The sequence below is a fragment of the Pectinophora gossypiella genome, chromosome 4, assembly GCF_024362695.1.
Source record: "Pectinophora gossypiella chromosome 4, ilPecGoss1.1, whole genome shotgun sequence".
Taxonomy (NCBI): domain Eukaryota; kingdom Metazoa; phylum Arthropoda; class Insecta; order Lepidoptera; family Gelechiidae; genus Pectinophora; species Pectinophora gossypiella.
The window spans coordinates 9,620,319-9,642,227 of NC_065407.1; the positions used below are offsets into that span (position 1 = coordinate 9,620,319).

At 36.0% G+C, this 21,909-nt stretch overlaps 1 protein-coding gene across 2 annotated transcripts in view; it reads left to right on the top strand.

The window, feature by feature from the left end:
* LOC126366502 (immunoglobulin A1 protease) overlaps positions 1-21,909 on the top strand; it is a 149,821-nt gene that overhangs the window by 72,701 nt on the left and 55,211 nt on the right. For both annotated transcript variants that reach the window (XM_050009623.1, XM_050009625.1), the window contains exon 3: positions 2,188-2,234. The gene's annotated coding sequence lies outside the window, so the exon portion shown is untranslated. The remainder of the gene's footprint in view (positions 1-2,187; positions 2,235-21,909) is intronic.

A 21,909-nucleotide genomic window follows, 5' to 3' on the forward strand; every position in this document is an offset into this window, starting at 1 on the left:
AGCAGTCTCACTTCTAAACGTCCTATCTTTAAAATCTAAATACAATAACAATAGAGATAACGACAAAGTTTATGGCTAAACGTCAAAAATGAGTTGTGGTGACAGATACTCAGTTCGTGGCACAACCATTTCGTTGATAAAATCTAAAATATTAGCACTATTAGCACTCTATTCGGTTTCAATTTCGATGTCTTATCAAGATCGACGATTTGTGGAAACAGTCTAGTGTTTTCAAAACACCATTTAACCTTGAGTGGAGACCTACATTCTAATAACCTTTCAACAAAAGCTGAATGTGGCCCAGTGTTCGGGGCGCATTTCGCTCGATTTTGCATAATAATGCCACAATGGGCCGGATCGTACTCTTGTCGTGTTACAAAACATCAAGAAAGAGTAACACCTCCTCTTAAGGCACTCTAAAGACGAGGGCACACTTATTTGTCACGCAGAGATCTGACATACTTTAGTTTAGCTTTGTATAAAAAAGTCATTGCTTGATCTCAAGCAAATAACAGTTCTTAAAAATAGTGTATTCTGACAATAGAACACATACGGTCGATTACATTGTATAATATATGATATAATATGTGGTAAAATATCATATTAATTTCGTTACTGGGCAAAAATAGCGAAAAATGATTACTGATATTAAGGCCATATTTCAAGAAGTAATAGAAACTCCTTATTGTGAAAACTCCGCAAGTGTATTTTTTTTAAATCGCATTCTGATGTTATTTCCTTCAACAAAACCTCGACTTTATTAAATGAATTTCATTGCGGATAAAACGTGAGACTAAACATTATTACCTGGATAGTAACTAGCTTGTCTATTGCGAGATTTTGTTAACTAATATCACATTCAAATGTAATTTTAAAAAGGGCACTTACGTTGTTTTCGTAAAGCGATGATATAGTCCAGAAATAAAACAGTTCAACCCAGAATGATGAAGTAGAAACACAAAGTGTAAAGCCTACTTTAAGTGCCGAAGACATGTTCAATGCGGCTGGCTCCCCCGCCCCTCATGAATAATTCTGCCCCAATACGATCCACCGAACAATACCTACATGTCTCACTTTTATTATTACTGCCATCAATTGGGTCAACAAGGCCACATTAGCCTTTACGAGACAACGAATATACAATTTACAACATGATAACTGATACTTTGTTAGAGTTGGCATACGTATACTTACTTCAAAAAAAACGTTATTTTAAGCTTATCGCTAATTAAAGCATAAGTACTTTTATGACTTAATGAAATATTATCGTTCTTTTTAGTTTTTTTTTACTTAGAAAGGAAAAGTTTTTTGATTGTAAATCATTGAAGAAAAGCCCTCTCTTTTCCATCGCCTACTAAAATATAGAGTCAGCTAAAATTAAAACTAAATCCGTTAAGCAGCTTTTACATAAGTATAAAACTGATTATTAAAACAATGTAAAAACTGACATTGTGTCACTAAAATACACTAAACATAGGTAGTTTAATAAGATGCTAAAAAATAACCTTGTTTTTAAGGAAACAGTTCATGGCATTCAATTTACACATCAACTTAGCATACACTTGTTAATTATTATTTCCTTTAAACTAATATTTTCTAAATTATAATTTTGATTTATTCATTCATCACATATACGTAGTAAATATAGCGTATCCCAAATTGGGTTCCGTGGCAAAGCCCACGAAATTGTCAATTTTTATTTTTACAAACTTACTTATAATATAACATAATATTATTATAAACAGCCTATATACAACCCACTGCTGGGCACAGGCCTCTCCAGGGTAATTATAACTTATAATATAAAAAAATGCACAGAGACAAGAAACATAAACTCAGGCCTAAAAGGACCTGATGGTAAATACCATCGGGGTAAACTTTTATCCTTTGATATAGGGTTCCATAAATTACAAAGCGTGTGGTGGCGGTTCCGTTATCTTAAAAAATTGGGAGCCCGTAATCTAGTACAACATAACACTTGAATTGTACCTACCACGTTGTATTGTCATCCGAAGCAAAAAAATAACCCAAGTTATCTGACTTCAAAATTCATCAAACAACTTTTTAACTTTCTAGTCCTATTTGATCCCCGCTGTAATTGAAATATCAAATTCAAATTTTAATCTCCTCTTGTCAAGCCTGGATCTTGTAAAGCAACCTTTTATTTTTTATTTTTTTTCTTTTCAGACATTCTTCATTTACGAAACGAGCTCTTTGGTCCTCTCCCTAAAAACGTAAGTCTATTTACTCTTACAGAACTCAAAACCTTAGTTTAATGTAAAATGTACTTAATGTGTATTTTGACTGTTAACAGACAAATCTCCTCGACTCGCTCGACTTTTAGATCCTTTTCGCCAAAATTCTAGGTAGAGATCCGACCCAAAGGTCAATCTTCCCACATGGGTCAATAAATTACTACCTAATCTATAAGGCAATAAATATTCATTATTTGATTTTAACAGGCCGGTATTCACACAATGACTGCATAAATCAACACCTGTTTCTACTAATGCGTTTGAATTAATAAATTACGCCGATGCATCATTTTGGTTAGACAGCCCGTCATCAATTTACAATGCGAATCATAACGGCATTTTATTTTGAATAATTAATTATACACTATTCGACTGTGAATTTAACTTTTCAGTAAGTAAGTAAGGGAATGTTATTATAAGGAACTTCTTCTGTATTCCCTTGTTTTTGTGTTTGTGTGGGGAATATTTTTCCTTGCGTAATAACAAATATGTATCCGAACTTTGTGTATTTTTGTCAAATACAGAGTGTTAGTGAAATCGTAACGAAAACTTTGAGGGATGATTCAGACCATGATACTGAGTTGATATCAAGTGGAGTTTTAGTCGCAAAAGTATGAAACTCAGTATTTGTTGCGGTGTCAGTAACACCCATATCTTCTTGTATGGCTACCTATATGTACTTGTACAGGGTGTAAGTAACATCCTAACGAATACTGAGAGGAATGATTCAACACATTATTCTGAGTTGATATCAAGTGGAATTTTCCATCGCAAAAGTATAGAATTGAAATTTGTAATTAAATAAACTTAAAAAATGAATTTTGCGACGGAAATTCCACTTGATATTAACTCAGTAACTTAGTAGTAGTTACGATGGCATTAACATCCTGTATGTATATACATGGGTTTATTCACGCTCGTAACTATCGGGACAGATGCACAAGACGACTTGTATCCACACTTGATATTGAAGTCTATAATGGAATATCAATCATCATCTCCAAGTAAAGTATTCAACCAACCATAGTCTGCATTTGTAACCTAATAGTCATTATGGCTGTAACAGATTACAAACGCGTCCCCGTGCATATAGTTTTCATGATCACCTATCAAAGAATGAGCTACTTAATATAATTAAGTAGTAAAAGTGCTGTCAATATCGATGTCCACAGGGGTGAATGGATTAGGGTAAACAGCATAAAGAGCCTTTTGTAGCGCGAATTAAATGTCAGGCAGTGTCATTATTCAGGCTCGGGTGTCACGCACGATCGACGCCCGCTCCGCAGCGTGCCAAACGCGTTTACACGCTACGATTACACGCTATTCTGTAAGGCAATTTTACAGGCTATGCAGGCTTTTTATAACGTTAAATAATAAGGGAAGGTGGAATCATTGATTGCGTTTATGTAATTTTTATGTCATGCTGTTTCGGTATGCTGATCTGATTCTTTTGTTTTCTGCAAGCAAAAGTTTGCTTCATTGCTTGATTTACAAATCTAGTGGAAGTTGAATAAGGTGATGCCCTTTTTACTTAGTAAGTATCTTCAATACAATCTTAAATACTTACTTACAATTAAAATAACAAATTACAAGTCTCAATACTATCTCATTGTATTGTATGTTTATCGTATTTTATTCCAATTAAAAATCAATTTTTCACAACACACTTACTTTCAGAATTTAAAAACAAGGCCTACAAACTATAAATATCATGACAGCAATTTATTACCCATAACCGGCCTATCAATCAAGGACGACCCAGAACGTACGATTCTCAAAGGTTAAACAATAAAAACATAAAAGTGAACGCGGTTCCGGTCGCTTCTCTCAATATGGTCATCATCTAAGAATGCCAATAAGAAGAGTGTCTCCAAGGTATCGTGGTGACTTATCTGCTTGTCAGATTAGGCATTATACTAAATAGATTCATCGCTTAACAGATACGTATCAAAATTTGAATTCAGAACGAAATATTTTGATGTTATTTTGTTCACGCGGGAAGCAAAACAATACAACAATAAAGTAAATTCTAAATTCAAATACTGTACACGACAAATCTAATAATTTATGAACATGGAAAATAGTAAATTCTAAATTCAAATTCTGATACACGACAAATCGAATAATTGATGTACATGGAAAATATAATTCTTTTGTATTCGGAAATACAATAATAATTGCCGAGGGGCATTAGGAATATAGAAACACTACCTTTATAAATACTTTTGTGTACTGCTATTTATTTACTTATTTTATTTATTGCCTTTTAAGGCATCTCAGGGGTTTTCTGAAAACAACTCATTAGCTGAACTCATTAGCGTTTGTAAGTACGTTTTAATTTCTGTTATCTTTTTTAGGATTCGTATCCATAACAACAAGGAATCCTTATAATTTCCGTTCGCCCCTTAGTCCGATCATATCTCTCGAGAGTTTTATTGATAAGTACTTCTAACAAATAATTAATAATTCGGTCGCAGTGTGTAAATGGCAGAATACGGAAGCCATTAATTATATCTGTAACGTCTGCCAAAGATGCCTGCGCCCGCGAACCCGAATGTAATATCTAACATCTGTCTGGCTGCTCTGTACCAAACCCATTCAACGGATTTTGATACGTTCTTCTTAGCTATACTGCCTATATATAATTTTACATTATATTTTCATCGTTTTATATGAGACAAGATAAATATCACGCGTATTAACCCGGTGCGGTGAAGGAAAGCTTACTGACGGTGTATAATAAGTGTAAGCAATTACCTATTCGTCCTAAAGGACCTATCCTCCAGCCAAGTAACATAACATACATAAATAGCCTATATACGTCCCACTGCTGGGCACAGGCCTCCTCTCAATCAACTGAAGAGGGTAAGCTCCAGCCAAGTATACGTATAGAATACCATCGGAGGGAAATCTAGTTAACTGAAGAAGGAACCAAAATGTATCTAATGACTCAAATACTAAAAATAGCTGCAGATAAATCGAAACACTGGGGATTCTACATACATACCTAGAGGTAAGGGCGCTACAGTACGTATGGATATCGGAGATAACAGCGCAGCGCCAATGCAACTAATTTGAAGGCGCCCTAACGATTACTAAACATAATGACTTAATGGTTGTAAATTCATGCCAACTACTTTCGTGAACGAAACAACTGCTTCAAATGTACAAAAAAACCCGAACACACTTCGTTTCAATAAGCAGATTTAACTAGGTACATTCATGAGCACATCCATATATGAAGTTTAAAATTAAACGAACATAAAAATTTCAACAGACATTTAAAAAAGCTTAAAAGTAGCATCCATCAATATTCATAGTAATTTATCTTTACCGAATCGGAAAACCGGATCAGAATAGATTTATGAATCGCGAAACATGCAATTTACGACATGCTAAAGATGATTCATTTGATATAATTTATATTCAATAAAAAAATTAATGAAAGAAAGTTATCTAGATGGAGTATAACATTGCACTTTATTATTTATTTATTTGTACACAATAAAACAGACACAAGAAACATACAAAGAAAACAGATAGCACAGGTAAGCTTATTTATAAACAAAGAGTTCTAAGAGTTCTTATTCCAAGAACTGTCTCCCTTTCATTCCAGTCACATCGTAGTCAAATCACGGACTGAGGCATAACGCCCTATTTAAAGCGATGGACTGAATCTACCTACATTCCTGTCGCGATGGCAAATTAATATTAAGACAACTGCAGACGGCAGTGTGGTATTTGTATAGTAACATATCACACATAAGAATATATTCCACGTGATTCCAAATTCGACTTCTTCTGTAGCTAGATGCTTTATTCTGTTGACTATTTTTATGAAAGAGGAAAGGAGATATTGTATTGATTTGTGATACATTAACATTGTAATATTATTATTTTAATCTGATTTGTGATGTTCTTTTATTGGCATTAATTTATAATAATAATTATCTTTGTTATTTTAAAATTGACGATCATATATGTTACCTTTTTGTATAATTTTGTACTTAAAATGTACCAGCCAAATATGAAATAAATAAATCTGAATTTGAATCTACCTCATAAGCATTTGTTTGTAAGCTATTGTAGATTTCCCGTATGATACGGGAAATCTGAAAATTCAATTGAATTGAATTTAAAAATTCAATTTCAAAAATATCTTTATTCAGTAGATAACATAGTTAACACATTGAATCGTAAATTTTTACATAACGAACGTCTCATCCGCCTAAAACTACTGCAGCTTCTCACAACCTATATAGCCGGGGAAAAGAAGCTGCAAGAAAAACCTTGGCACAGGGCCCTAGACGTTCTTATAAAAAAAAACATAAAATATTATTACACAATTGAGTAATTTAGCTGCCTAATATCAGTTTTCAGACAGTTAGTCCCATGCATTCATATCTTCTAAATAATCACTAAATGGCATTAACTACTCGGCGAGAGAGATCGATAAGCAGCGTGTAACGATGGCATGGCAATCTTTTCATCCCTGACCATAAGAGGGTTCCATTATGCATGCGTCGAACGTGAAAAAACAAAATAAATGACTCGACTGCGATAAGAGTTTCGGTCCAGGGGATGGATAATAAATGAGCCGTTTTCTCTGAAACATGTAAATCAATCTGTCAATCTCGCTAATCGAATGTAAATATATTTCTTTTTTAAATTGGCAAGAGATAAGCTCGCCGAAGTTCACAGACGGTCGCCTCTTTATTCTTGAGAATGACTTTGAACTGTTGTATTTCAATTTAGGTGAAATTATTATCGGAGATCATTAGGAGTTTTGTACTCAATACTGTTGCATAATGTAGTAGATAACATAATTTAAATTTGTTTACTTTAGACAGTAACATAATATAAGCCCACGAGCCCGCCGCAAGAGGACCTAAGTACCCACGCTTAACCTGAGCATAGTGCGTGTGCTCTAGAGAATAGGATATAAGCAGAAAAAAATAGATTCGTCTGTTCCGGATTATATAGAAGAAACCGATTATTATAATTATGATTGAATCTAATTACAAACTCACTAATGAAGTATTCACGGCCATGGTTCAAAACAAGTTAAAATCAAAATGCTTATTTATGTTATTAAAATCCAAGCACTAAAAACAAGTTCTAAAGCTGCAACACAAAGTATGCAAGCCTGCTTGACAGACTATGTCTAATAGAAACTGTTCAGTGCAGTAAAACAGTTTCAGATCAAGTCTAGTCGCGTTTCCAGTGGGATTCTACACTAGTGTGCGCTATGCGGGCGGACCCCGACCCTTGATTACACCAACATCACCACACTACTGTCCTCCACATTTCCACGCCCAAACAATATTCTCAAACTTATACGAGTACCAGCAACTAAATCAGAACGAAAGTTCGGACTTAGTTACAAGCGAGTCAAAGGCCGTCGCTGGGGTAAAACAAAACTACATACTCGTATATTCCGAGTACGATTAATTTAAACGCTTCTCATGAAAAAGGAACACTTAGCAAGTAATATGGCAATTATGGCGTATCACTATTATTTGTATTTACACTAATTTGTGGAAACGGAACTTCTGTCCATCATTTACACAGTATTTATTTAGTAATTTTAATTATTAGTAGTTAGTTTTTAGTTGCATGTATTTTAGTTTTTTTAGGACGCGGTAAGCCGCTGGATGCGGGCAGCGCAAGATCGATCGTCGTGGACATCCTTGGGGGAGGCCTATGCCCAGCAGTGGGCGTCGTACGGCTGATAATGATGATGAATGATGATTTAGTAATTTAGTAATGTGTTGTGTTTTATACAGTTCTGTTTTAAAGGCTAAAGACCTGTTAATATAACCTTCAGATAAGCGAGAGAGTCTTTCTTCTGATCTAAAAATAAAACAAAATAATTAAAATATATATATTTTGCCTTTTACCAGTTTTTTCGTACTTCTAAAACTCAACCTACGGATACTTTGTGACGTCACGTTGGTACAAGTTCTATGTAGGTTTTATGACAGAACTATTCGTCTTTTTATATCCTACAGTTTCGAAAAAGTTACGATATATCCACCGTGGTGGTCGGTGGACGTCGCATTTTAAGACTACGACATTATGGAGAGGTAGAATATTTAAAAAGTTACGTCGGGACTTCATCTTTGCATCTGTGACTAGTAACCTTATTCTTCTTTGCCTCGTCGAGCTCATGGTTCGAAGACCTAAAGGTTTCGCGCTATGTTGTTTACTTTTTTTTTGTTTTACTAAAGATCAAAGATACAATAAAATCATTTCTTTCTTAATTGATCATATATCTAACTCATAAAAGCACTCGTAATTGTAAACCATGTTTGAGACTGCACAGGTGCTTGGGTATGGTGAGGACTACTTAATAAGGATGAATGAACCCACTCTACACTTTCTATATAAGTAATATATAAATAAAATCCTCTCCTGTACCAGACAATAGAGTAGCAGACGTATCCTACTCATTTTATACAGACACATTCTAGATATTCCTTATTTAAAATTATCCGCCAAAATTGAATAGCCTGAAATTCCAAAACCTGGGTTAAACGGCAGACACTTCGCAATTTAGCTATTAGACCATCCTTCGTCCCTGCCTAGGGCATAAATACTCGATCGTGCATGCTTCGTGTTAGCTGCGATGTTTTGCAATCCTCCCATTGTTTATTGTGCATACGATGCATACAACAAGCGGGAGGTATTTAAATGCTGCACTACAACATAAGCTTAAACATTGAGTACCTACCTATGTAAATAAAGTAAAAGTGTCGGCCGTACAGAAAGATTTAAGGATGGAACACAAGTGAGAAAATAATTGTAAGTACTCTCTCAACGGTTACCTGTGGTCCAGTGTTGAGCGTTGGACTTACAATCCGGAGGCGCCGGGTTCGAATCCCGGTGGGGACATATAAAAAAAATCACTTTGTGATCCCTAGTTTGGTTAGGACATTACAGGCTGATCACCTGATTGTCCGAAAGTAAGAAGATCGGTGCTTCGGAAGGCATGTTAAGCCGTTGGTCCCGGTTACTATTTACTGATGTAAGTGACTTAAGTGAGTAATCGTTACGTGAACCATGTCAGGGGCCTTTTGAGGCTGGTATTCCACCTCACAACCCATACGATAAGAAGAAGATTTTAAGTACTTAATTTATCAATTCGAGATTTATCTAAACATCATATTTCTTTAAAAAAAGTTTTCGTTATCTACAGTCCCATCTGATGGTAAATGAAGAAGTGGCCCAAGTAGGTCTACCCTTGTCTAGTAAATGGCTATTAATTATAGATATGAGGAAGGGTCGACAGACGGGGAGAAAGCAGTGGGGCCAGGTGAATGTATCGCTCGATTAGCCCCACCCATGGGTCACTTAGGGCCTCGAGGGGAAACCTGACATGAGCGACACCAACCACCAAATGTGTAGTATGATGTGTCCAGTCTGGCATGGACTCCTGGGTCCTTACATATCACCCTTGACACCTGAGCAATATATTCAAATTCAAATTGAAAAATATATTTATTCAGTAGGTAACATAGTTACACTTTGAATCGTCATTTTTTACATAACGAACGTCTCATCCGCCTAAAACTACTGCAGCTTCTCACAACCTGTATAGCCGGGGAAAAGAAACTGCAAGAAAAACCTCCATACACAATTTTAAGTCTCTCACTTTGTTCCAAAATAAGTATTCAAATATATTGCAATTCTTTTAAAAAAGCAAAACTCAATTATCTTTAAACATTTTTAAACAAATGTAACCTGACACCTCGACGTAAACCACAATCTCTTTGTTTCAAATGTTTTCTGAAATCCTAAGTGGAAAAAATTATATGCATTATTTATTACGCGTTTACGTGTCATTGCCAAAGGGGTTAGTCAGAGGTCTGCACTACATCACCTCGACACGTCTTCAAAGTGAATACGTAAACGAACATTAAATGACCAACTGTATACCTATACTTAAATATATATATATAAACTGCCTATATACGTCCCACTGCTGGCCACAGGCCTCCCCTCAATCAACCGGAGGGGGTATGGAGCACCACGCTGCTCCAATGCGGGTTGGTGGAGGTGTTTTTACGGCTAATAGCCGGGACCAACGGCTTAACGTGCCCTCCGAAGCACGGAATCATCTTACTTTTTCGGATAATCAGGTGATTCAAACCTGAAAAGTCCTTACCAAACAAAGGACAGTCTCACAAAGTGATTTCGACAATGTCCCCATCGGGAATCGAACCCGGACCTCCAGATCATGAGCCTAACGCTCTAACCACTAGACCACGGAGGCTGTTTCTTAAATATTGTTATTTTATTTATATCAGCTCTGACTTTATGCGATATGTTTAGTATTATGATCATGTTTTGTGTATGAGGGACTTTCCAGGCTACGTTCACCAAAAACAATATAGATGGCGCTGTACAGATTTTTCTAATTTCTTGGATAACAGACATATTCATCTATTATCTTTGTTTTAGGATATAAATGATGACCCTTTTCGTTACACCCAGAGACAATTGCATCTTCCACCCATTATGATTCTGATTAAAACAAAGAGAAGCTATATAGGTAGCAACATAATTCCATACCTCTCGTCTAGCACTGCACACCAATAGCCCACTAGTTATGTCAATCAAAATATATAACCACCTTCCTGATACTATTAAAAATGAAACCAACGTTAATTCTTTTATAAAACAACTAAAGCTACTACTTATCACTAAAAGCTATTACACAGTCAATGAATATATAAATGATAAGCTAAAATGAATAAATTTTAATAATATTTTATAAATTAAATCATAATAAACATATAAAACAATACTTAAAATATAATATTATTAGTGCAATAATATTGTTAAAATATAGTAAGTATAATAAATACAAGTTGTATCGCTGACTAATTATTAAGTATGTTGTCCTCTACCAGTTGCAGTGCCCTTACCGGGTCCATGTTGATACTATAATACTTACTTCTGTATTTTTATAACACCACAATTTGTACGAACACATGGTCGCAATAAAACATTTCTATTTCTATAATGTGATCCAAATATCAAGCAACAGTTATTTTTATATATAATATGCTTATGCTATTGCATTGTATTTTGGAAAGCCTGCCTGGAAAGTCCCTCATTAAGTCGACTTAAAAGTTATATGACAATTTATTTTGTCGTCGATGCATATGATCGTTATTAACTAACGTTTTAGTCTTACTACCCAAAAATCTACTTTTAGGTATTACTATACTAACACAAATATTTGAAACTAAAAACAAATACGTATATTACATTTTGTAAATGGATTAAATTGGATAATCTGTTTGATTGAAAGTGCTATCAAATAAATTTAATTCGCTTAGCTTAATTGAAGTACACAGCGGAAAATTAAACATTCCGACTGAATTTCGAAATTGCAAAATTGAAAAATATATAAATTTTAATTCTTAGGAAGTTTTACTCTTGTACTAGCCAGGTCAAACAATATAATTATCAAACGAAGAAAACACGATTATGTTATTAACTTCTATCGTGTGGGTTGTGAGATGGATTATCAACCTCATCAACCCTGGTGTCAGGGATATGATTGAGCCGCCAAAGGCCCTGACCTGACTCATGTAACGACCATAATATACTTACGTCAGTAAAAAGTACCCGGGACCAGCTTAACTTGCCCTCCGAAGCTCGAATGATCTTACTTTCGCACAAACAGGTGATCAGCCTGCAATGTCCTAACACAACCAGGGCCCACAAAGTGATTTTTGCGATATGTCCCCATCGGGATTCGAACTCGGGCCTTCGGATCGTGAGCCCAACGCTCAACCTCTGGGCCACGGAATATGCTATGCATTCTCTTAAAATGTGTACTTACATACCTCTTCGTAATATGTGTCAGTCAGCGGTCCTCATTTGTCCGGTCAAGTAGTTAATATATACGGCTATATACGGCAACTCTTTATAAGTTACGTCAAAAAAGTCACTTTTACTCTAAAACATGTGAAAAGAACGCTTAGGAATGCAAAAAATAACATAAATAAATAATTCACGTAGAGTAAATTAATTGATGGGTTCAATATACCCTATCTTTCCCAAGGTGTTGTCTCCTATCGTTATTCTTCAAGAAGAAATCGAGATGGTGCCGATTATTGTCAGACATAAAATATTGCAAGATGAAACATACGCTATTTAAAATTGCTTCGACTTCAAACAACACGTCTATTTTGCAACAAGTCTCCTTGAGAAGTCAGGTTAAAAATGTTAAATTGTGTACTCCAAAAGTGCCCCGTGAACATAACTTGAAATACAATTGTTACTTAGTTACTTAATTACGTTAAACCGTCTTACAGGAAATTAAGTAGATAATCGTTTTTAATTGTAGCCGAGCTCACAGAAGTATAACGCAAAAACGAATTTGCCTTGAGCATAGATTTCTATTTTTCAAACTACAGCGCGCAGGGCGGGTTCGCTTCACTATGTAGTAATAATTTAGTAACTTGAAAAGTTTGGAGTACAATGAGAGGATTTCTGTGTAAGTACGATTGATGGTGTCGAGAGTAGATGCGCGGGCAAAGTAAATGGCACAAAGCGATGGTTCATTGTTAAGTTTGCAAAACGCGCACAAGAGTACGTTATCGCTAAAAGTGCATTCGATCAGCCACCGCCGCCGGCCGTGGGAGATTCCCACGTGGCCGCACTCACAATCACTTGTTAACCAACAATTTGCGCCTGTGACAGCTTAGAATTAAACAGAATCCAGAAAAACAAAAGCCTTTATTCTTTCAATCGAAACAGATTAGAAGGTAAAGCGATGGGCATCAACACAACGAGTTCTCGAATATAATTGAAGTGTCAACGAAACCAGATTGGGTCTGAGTACTTCATTAACATACTTAACATTAAGTAGACTTATTTTGCAATAACTTGTCATTAATTTGAATGTTAAGCATAGCATAGCTGTCTTACATCAATCCACTTGTTATGTATGTTATGGCAGTTTGGAATGACTCAATTTGTCTGTGTAATTTGTGCTGGATCAGTTTCAGAGGTAGTACGTATAATATCGTAACTCATTGTTCACTCACTGATGCTAATATCATTCAATGTCTGTGGGTGTTATGCATTTGGGACGGTTTTAAACATATCCTTATAAATATTAATTGACTGTGTACATGTGACGCTTGTATAAATTAAACGTAAACCTAACTCATTGAATAATTCAAAGATTAATTAATGCCTGTAATTATCGCTGTGTTGCCAAACAGAGTTAATCAAATCGATCACACGCACACCACACAGGTGTTTTTATATGAACATAACGGTCGTTGACAATGATCTGAAATTGTCACTTCATAAAAACTGTATCGATTTCTTTGCGAAGGAATACATACATCCAAAGTCGCATTAACATGTAAAATTTCTTGCAATCTTTGGCATAACTAATTGTATACACTCTACGTACGCAACTACCGACACACACAGTCTCCTAGTCAACACTAAGGACGGGTCGTGTTTAATATTCATATTGTAATGTATGCTTTCTCAATCAGCCGTCGTTGCTATTGTGTGCCCGCGACTACCTGCCTCGGATCCTGTGACCTGTCACGAACGTCATCATCGAAAATCACGATCGGAATTATTAGATAGTGCGCAATCCAATTTCATCTCAGTACGAGACGCCTGCGACGCGGCACAATGCAATTTACCATTCGACGTTTCAACACGCGTGCCATATTTCCCGACGTCCCCCTTTTCATCTCCGTACAACGTCAAATAGATGACGCTATTTGTCGAACGAAACTATCGATATTTGAATTGACGCATTCGAGTCGAGTGCTGACTGAGCCGACACTAGACATCCTCGCAGTTCGTTTTGCGAAACACCGGCGATTGCATAGAACCCAGCTCGCGACCCGCGCTCGGAGCATCAAATTTATTTTTATGTATATTTTTATTGTTTGCGGTGAGGATTGTCGCCTCCTTAGGGGCTGTTTGTATGCGGCTCGAGAAGAATTACGTACGCGGCGCACAGGATCCACTTTAGTCGCGGCGATAAAACAATTTGTTTAGAAAATGAGTTGTATAATGTGGCTGCATATGGCACTGTATGAGCGGAATCTGTAAACTAGCATAGTTCCAGTGTTTATTTTATAGCTGAACGTGTCCCGCGGGTGTGCTGACGGTTCACACAGCTTGGACAAAATGCATTTTCCTATCTGGAATATAAGAGCATTTGGGTTAGCTAGCATGGCGCTTCGCGGTCTTTTTGTGACAGCCGCCGGAATGAATGCATGCTTGATTGCATAATTTAGTTAAGGTAATAAAGCTCGGACTTTATTTCAATTTTGCATTCATATTCACGCGGTGTTATGGTGAATATCGTGTTGATGCGTGCATGTTTGCAGTAACAGTGTTAGGTGGTTGTGGGGTACCCGAGCGTGGAGATTGCTCAAGGTGCCGTAAGCCTACACTTCTCGTAATTAACGCGTAAATGAACATTAGAATTTTAATTGGAGCATTGTTTCAAGTAAGGCGCACGGTATGGGGCGCAAGGAAGTGCGTAATGAGTGCACGAAGACCACATGTTACGATGTGAACTCACGACTAATGATTGTGACGATTACTGAACACGTTGTTACGAAACTTCATGCCTACCATACGTGGCTGAGACTTAGAAACAAACATAGGCTCTAGCTTCCTAATCTAGCTATAAAAATTATCTAAGAACACTGTTGATTTAATGCAATTCTAACAAAACACGCTTACCTTACTATACTAATACTATTTTCGTCCATGCCGTGTTTGGCAACGGGACAGCTAATGCATTTAAAATTATGAGCTTCGCCGCAAAACGTCCACGAATAGTGCCCACACGTCAGGATACTTCTGGCAGGCTTATTCTGCAGATGTTCACGTCTATCATCCAGATCACGCCTTCTATCGACTACCACTAAGTACATAAGCAAAGCAAGACCTCCTTTGTCAATATAAGCCCGCTTTGAAAGTCCAAGAATCGTGGCAATCAGTTCAAAAAATGATCCCTCAAATCCATTAAGCCGAACTTCACAGCTCAATAAGTCGAGTTTCTTGAAGTCATATAAGTAAAGTTTCAAATACTTAATTCAAAAGCGTCACGTTTGGTTGCCGATTTCTGAAAATATTTTCAGTTTTCTCTTACGTCTGTAGCGACGGAAAATCCCCAGCCACGTGATGGCGGTCAAATGTTGATGGTCAACGTAATTTCTTTGGCTTCACAAGCTCCAAAAGGTGTACCTGTTACGTGTCGCCAAGGCAATTGCTGAACACGTTGCATTGGAGCAACATACAATTGAACCTATTTTAATTGAACCAAGTTGCTTTGAAGCAACAGACAATTGAGATAATTTTTTAACCGACTTCATAAAAGGAGGTTCTCAATTCGTTTATTTTTTATGTATGACTATGGACCGTTTTGGGAAAATATTTTTTTATTCAAAAGGTATGGTTTCTAGGTGGTTACATTGTCTGATCTGATAGTGGAATTCCAGAGAAATCGAGGACAACAAATAGGTATATTTTTTTTTTTTTTTTTTGTTTTTTTAGACAAATACAGTTACAGTATGTAATTGTCTAGTATCAAGCGAAGATTATTTCAAAACCAAATAGACCATTGACCGATAAGTATTCTACGCAATATCTAACTGCGCTTCACAGAAAAGAGATTAAGGGGTCTTGCTTGACTAAGACCCTTGTAGCACTAAAGAGATCTCTTAATCCGATCCTATCTTTGCTGGTGCAACACTAATTGCGATGGCTATCGATGATTCCAGAATCTGTCGTCGGTTTCAATGACAGGTTGGTTTCCGACAAATAACATACTAAAGTCGATAGACCTTTTCTTTTAATCAACTGAAATGGTTTTTCTCTTAGTCACAGTACTCGTTTTAAATTATTTCAAAATAAAAATATAGATGGCGTGATATTCGGGTTAGAAATAAAACTCGCGTTCAAAAGGGTCTGAAAGTCACAGGTTCGAATCCCGAATTACAACATTACAACAGTTATAATTGTGTCACATCTATTAATATTATTTCAATCAGCTGTACGTCTGAAAAAGTAAGGTGATTTCATTCTTCGGAAGGCACGTTAAACCTTTGGTCCCGGGCTACTAGCCCACACGCCTCCACCAACCCGCACTGGAGCAGCATGGTGGATTATGCTTCATACCCCCTCTGGTTAATTAACTGGATTAACTTCTCAATTGAGAGGAGGTCTATGCCCAGCAGTGGGTCGTATATAGGCAATTTATGTTATGATTATTACCACAAGCACAGCCAGGGTTACCACGAAGCTTAGATTAAGAAATAATAGTATATCTCGTGGGCGGCGGTACAAAGTTCACTTCCCGGCTGACCTTTCACGAAGGAAATAATGCCTTTTGCAGCAGCCTTTGTAGCTAATTAGGGATAGAGCCAGGCTTACGTAAACCTATTATTTCGTTTGGCATTTTAATATAATCTTCTTGAAGCGAGTTTTATATTTTGTAAGACAATCAATTTATTGTTTATTTTTCCACAGAATTACCCACAATGACATTGATATTCCCATAATGTATCCGAAGATAAATAGGTTATCTATATATAGTATAGTGTACTCTAAGTATACATAAATAACCGATTATCAACATAAAGGTGCCATAAAGGTGCCAACAAGTTTAGTCATCAGGAGAATTCCGCGCGTAATTTCACTGGGTAGCATCAGAAATTTTCAAATTGACAAAACAAAACTCGACCATTTCTACGATAGTGATCATAATTCCACATAAAACTGAAATTTTTGACAGCGCGTACCACGCGGAAGAAATATAATGTCAAACTCAAGATAATATCAACATAAAATATTTATGTTATCAAATATTTTGTAGCTTTCTGACATCTCCGACTAAGAGAATGTAAATGGGCTTAAACACCCTTAATAACCTGCGTCTATGAACTCCACAAAATAACCTCGATAATGTTTTAACTGTTATTGGTAGCTATTTGTCAAACTCAGTCGTCATGAAAACGTTAAGTCGTTGCAGTAAGCGCTAACAATCGCCCAAATGAGGTGAACGGAACTTGGACCCTAAAATTACTAGTAACTACAAGGTCCTTGAAGATTATAGGTGTTCCAGTCTATTTCACCTACGAACACGCACATTACTCCTATTACTCTAGGTAACTTCGATCATTTCGTATCGAAGTGCAAGAATTCTAAATAAGCATATCGAAAAAGAGATACCTCATATTATAAGCCACAATTTCAGTGACCAGATTGTGTTGTCCCACATTGCAATGAACAGAGATAGTTGTGAAGTGAATTTAAATTGTTTATTATACAAAACATTGTTACAAACATTATTAATGTAACGCCGTTAAAACGCAAGAGGGTTTGTCCCGACGCCAAAAATAAAAACAAAAAAACTAAAAATAAAAACTTAAAAATCTTGTTGTAATCGTAGGGAAAAAACGTCAAAATTTTATTTTTATAAACATGTATTGCGCTATCTTTTACTTACTGATCATGAATTTGAAATAGCTTAAACTAAGTAGGTACTTTTAAGTATATTCTTCTACAAACCATATCGTACAATAAACTTGTTATAATTTAAAATCGTAGAGACGTACTTTGTATTATTCAAATATAGAAACCATCCTATGTTAAAATACGAATTTAGAGAATTCTTCTTCCATATTAGGTATAATATGACTATGGATAAACTAACGTAAACATAGCGGTTGGAAGCTCGCAGACTCGCAGTCGAGGGCGAAACTCAATTAGCGATTATAACGTTTTGTTCCATTCCAGTTTTCATTTTATTTCGTTTTAAAATACACGCGTTTTTGCGAATTGTGCACAAATCTAGTTACGAGCGAATTCAGGTGCTTTAGTGAAATAGATTGCGGTGTCGCGTCTACCTGGCGAATTTAAAATATATCAATTCGAAATAGTGAGTTGCAAATTGGAATAGCTAGTGAAAATTTTAGTAGTGTAGCGGTGAATTTGTTAAGTACATTTTTTACTGCTGAAACAATTGAGTGATTAGGCTGTGGTATTCTATTACTTAGTGAAACTAAAAGTTGTTCCACATGTTTGTTTTCGCATTATTTGTAAGCTTTGCAAAGTAACTGTGGCTGCCTTTTTTAACACATACATAACGCAGTACTAGAGTATTTGAAATAGTAATTCAATGTTAGAGGAAGAAATCGCTATGGTAGCAACAAGATCGCCCGTTGTGTTCATGTAATGACTTATTTTGTATGTCTGGCCTTTTTCCTCAATATAATCTTATATATTTCCGTAGATATAAGTACTATTAAATAGAACATATAGTTGAGTATAATTAGTGATTTATTTCAATATAATTAATGTTTTACAACAGCCGTAATGCGCAATACTAGTTATATCTGTCAAACTACCGAAGCCATTGTTGTGATGTTCATTAGCATAATATTAGTAAAAATATTATTTATTGAATTTTATTGTGTACTTACTATCAACCACGATAAAGTTTACTTATGTTATTCAAGTTAAGTCTATATGCGTATAATAAATAAAGCACGAATAACATGGAGAACACATGGACTTAACATGTAGCATGGAGAATACTCCACCGAGAAGAGCGTGGCTCCCAAAATAGTGATGATGATGAAATAAAGCAAATGTCTCTTACATTACAATTAATTTCAACGGCTTCCGTGGTCCAGTTGAGCATTGTGCTCATGATCCGGAGGACCCGCGTTCGAATCCCGGTGGGGACATATCACAAAAATCACTTTATGATCCCTAGTTTGGTTAGGACATTGCAGGCTGATCACCTGTATGTCCGAAAGTAAGATGATCCGTGCTTCGGATGGCACGTTAAGCCCTTGGTCCCGGTTACCAATTACTGATGTAAGTACGTAGTGGTTACAAGAGTCACGTCAGGGGCCTTTGGCGGCTCAGTAATAACCCTGACACCAGGATTGATGAGGTTGATAATCCACCTCCCAACCCACACGAGAGAAGAAGACAATTAATTTCTTCATACTGCTTTTCCCTTAAACAATGCAGAACGCACGTCTTTATCGATAGGTCGGACAAACAACAATAAAATCCAACTAAGTAGGTATACTTATAAATTTTTCCAACGTTCCACTTAGGTACTTTAACATTCTAGTTCACACTTGTGTAAGTATCCAAATGCAGTAGATAATTGCACATAATTGCATGCTATAAAACAAATCGCTTAAGACTCATAATGCACCTTATTAAAAACTTGATTATAACTTAGAAACTGTATTAGCAAAGCTGTATTATATTAAGAAATATTTTATCGCTAGTTTGTGAAGGGTTTGCGGAATATTGTGGAATAGAGAGAGGACGTCTAGAATTGTAAAATAATCTATGAAGATATTTTTTTCTCCCTTAATAGAAAAGCTTTTTATTTGCGGCTATTTTACACCTAGGTATATTTTATCCCTCTAACTAAGCAATGATATAATCTAACCTCACTTTTAAATGTTGTTGCTTAGATTTTCAACTACCCGCTATCTCTCAAAAAGCTTGGCCTTTCGTTGAAAGTTATGCGACCGTATTTCGGCACGCCCCGGTCTAAGGCCCCTGCATATTGTGAACAGGGGCGGTAGCGAGTGCGGGAAAATCAAACTATTCTGCATAATGCACACTAAGGTGGTACCGGTACCGCCCGGGCCCGGACTATTTTGTGTTACTCGAGTTTTTAGAGTTTTTATGCTCGCGTTCACACAGAAATCCATCGCTTTCCGGCGCCGAAACACTCGCAGTGTGACTTGCTACACACAGAGCGGGGTACCAAAGACCGGGATGGGGCACGTTAAGCCGTTGGTCCCGGTTACTACTTACTGATGTAAGTAGTCCTTGCATGAGCCATGTCAGGGGCCTTTGGCGGCTTTGGAGGTTGGTAATTCACCTCACAACCCACACGATAGAAGAGAGAAAGCCGGGGTGCGTCATTTTGTATGAAATACAAGAAAACCGTTTCTGTGCGCATTGGGCTTAAAACTAATCCGCATCCGCGGCCTTAGTATGGGTGTGCGGTAAGCAAGTATCGCACGAACCCACTGTAGATTCGGTATAAATACCCTTTAAACTAGATCTAAATATGGTCTAGATACGGTCTAAATGCCCTCCGAGTTGGCAATTGTTGATAACGTTCCTAAATACGTGACTATTAGCTATTACTCCCAGCGTTTTAGTGGAGCAAAAACATCGCATTATGACGGAGGAGTGGTAACCACGAAGGTATGTTTTGATTATAGAATGGAAGAAAGGTACTACAAAGACTTTTCTGTTTAGTATTTTATCTGTTTTTAGAAACTAATTTCGTATAAAAATTACGTCCTTAAATAATATATTATAATACCTACTTCTATTACGTTACGCCCGTAATAGCTGTTACTTACCACGAATCAATCACAGGTAAGCTACCAGAAATTGGATTTAAAATAAGTAATTTCGTTCGCCAGAATATGGCGATAAACATCACCAGAAAGTAGGTAAACAAAATCTTAAATCCATTGGAACTATTTAAAATTATTGATTGTACTTAATTAAATTAAGTAGGTACCTGCGTAACTCGCTATCGGATACCAAAAATTAAATACGATATTAAATTTATGCCTTACTGACATCGACAGCAATAATTAATTATCAGATAATTACGTACAAGTAAATCATACCTGTGATTTATTTTCGGACTCGTTTACACTCCAAATATTACTTACCTTACAATTATCGATGACTAACAGGTGCTTCATGTACAATAATCCTGCAGTCTGCAATTAATACGATGTTCACATGATTACATCAACAGCAACAAACAAAAACCTAATTGATTACATTCTTTATAACACGCTATTATGTTTTTTATGTAACTTATGGCTAGTAACACGGATATTTAAACAGTCATTTATTTTTTATTATGCTTGTTTAAAACTACTGGCCTCATTCACACGTACGTTATTTACCCCGTAATTTATATTTAATATGTATTTTTATACATGTCACATATTTCTAGTTGCATTATTTTTGACAAGTATAATTAAATACACAACACAAGTATAATTAAATATATAACAGTCTCACCACTCAATAATAAACAAGCGGTGAATATTTTTTAAGTATTTGACAGCCAAGTAAAGTTCAATCGAATTATTTGATAATTGGATTCAACTTTGCTTGGCGGCTAAGACTTATAAGTAAGTAAGTACATGTTTATTTTTCACTAGTAAATAAACAAAGTTCCTAACTCAGCGCTCCCAATTTGTTCGACCAAGTAGTGAATGCCGTGTTCGACAAATCTATTCATACATTACCTCAAAAATGTTCTATGTAACTTTTTCGTTCTGCAGTACAGAGTACTGAAATAATACCTATGCTCTACATCTGAGCACATCATTACGAAGTACCCATGTGCCTTATAGTGGGACGTATATAAAATATACGGAACACATACTTACCATTAATTGACAATTAAATAAATATAAGACGAAAATTTTGGCATGATATTAAAATGACAACAAAATATTCTTTCGGTTATCCAATATAACACCTTCATATACATATTGTGGACGTACACGAGGAATGGGTGGTAGTAAAATATGTGACCATCTATCTTGTAGGATTATACATACAG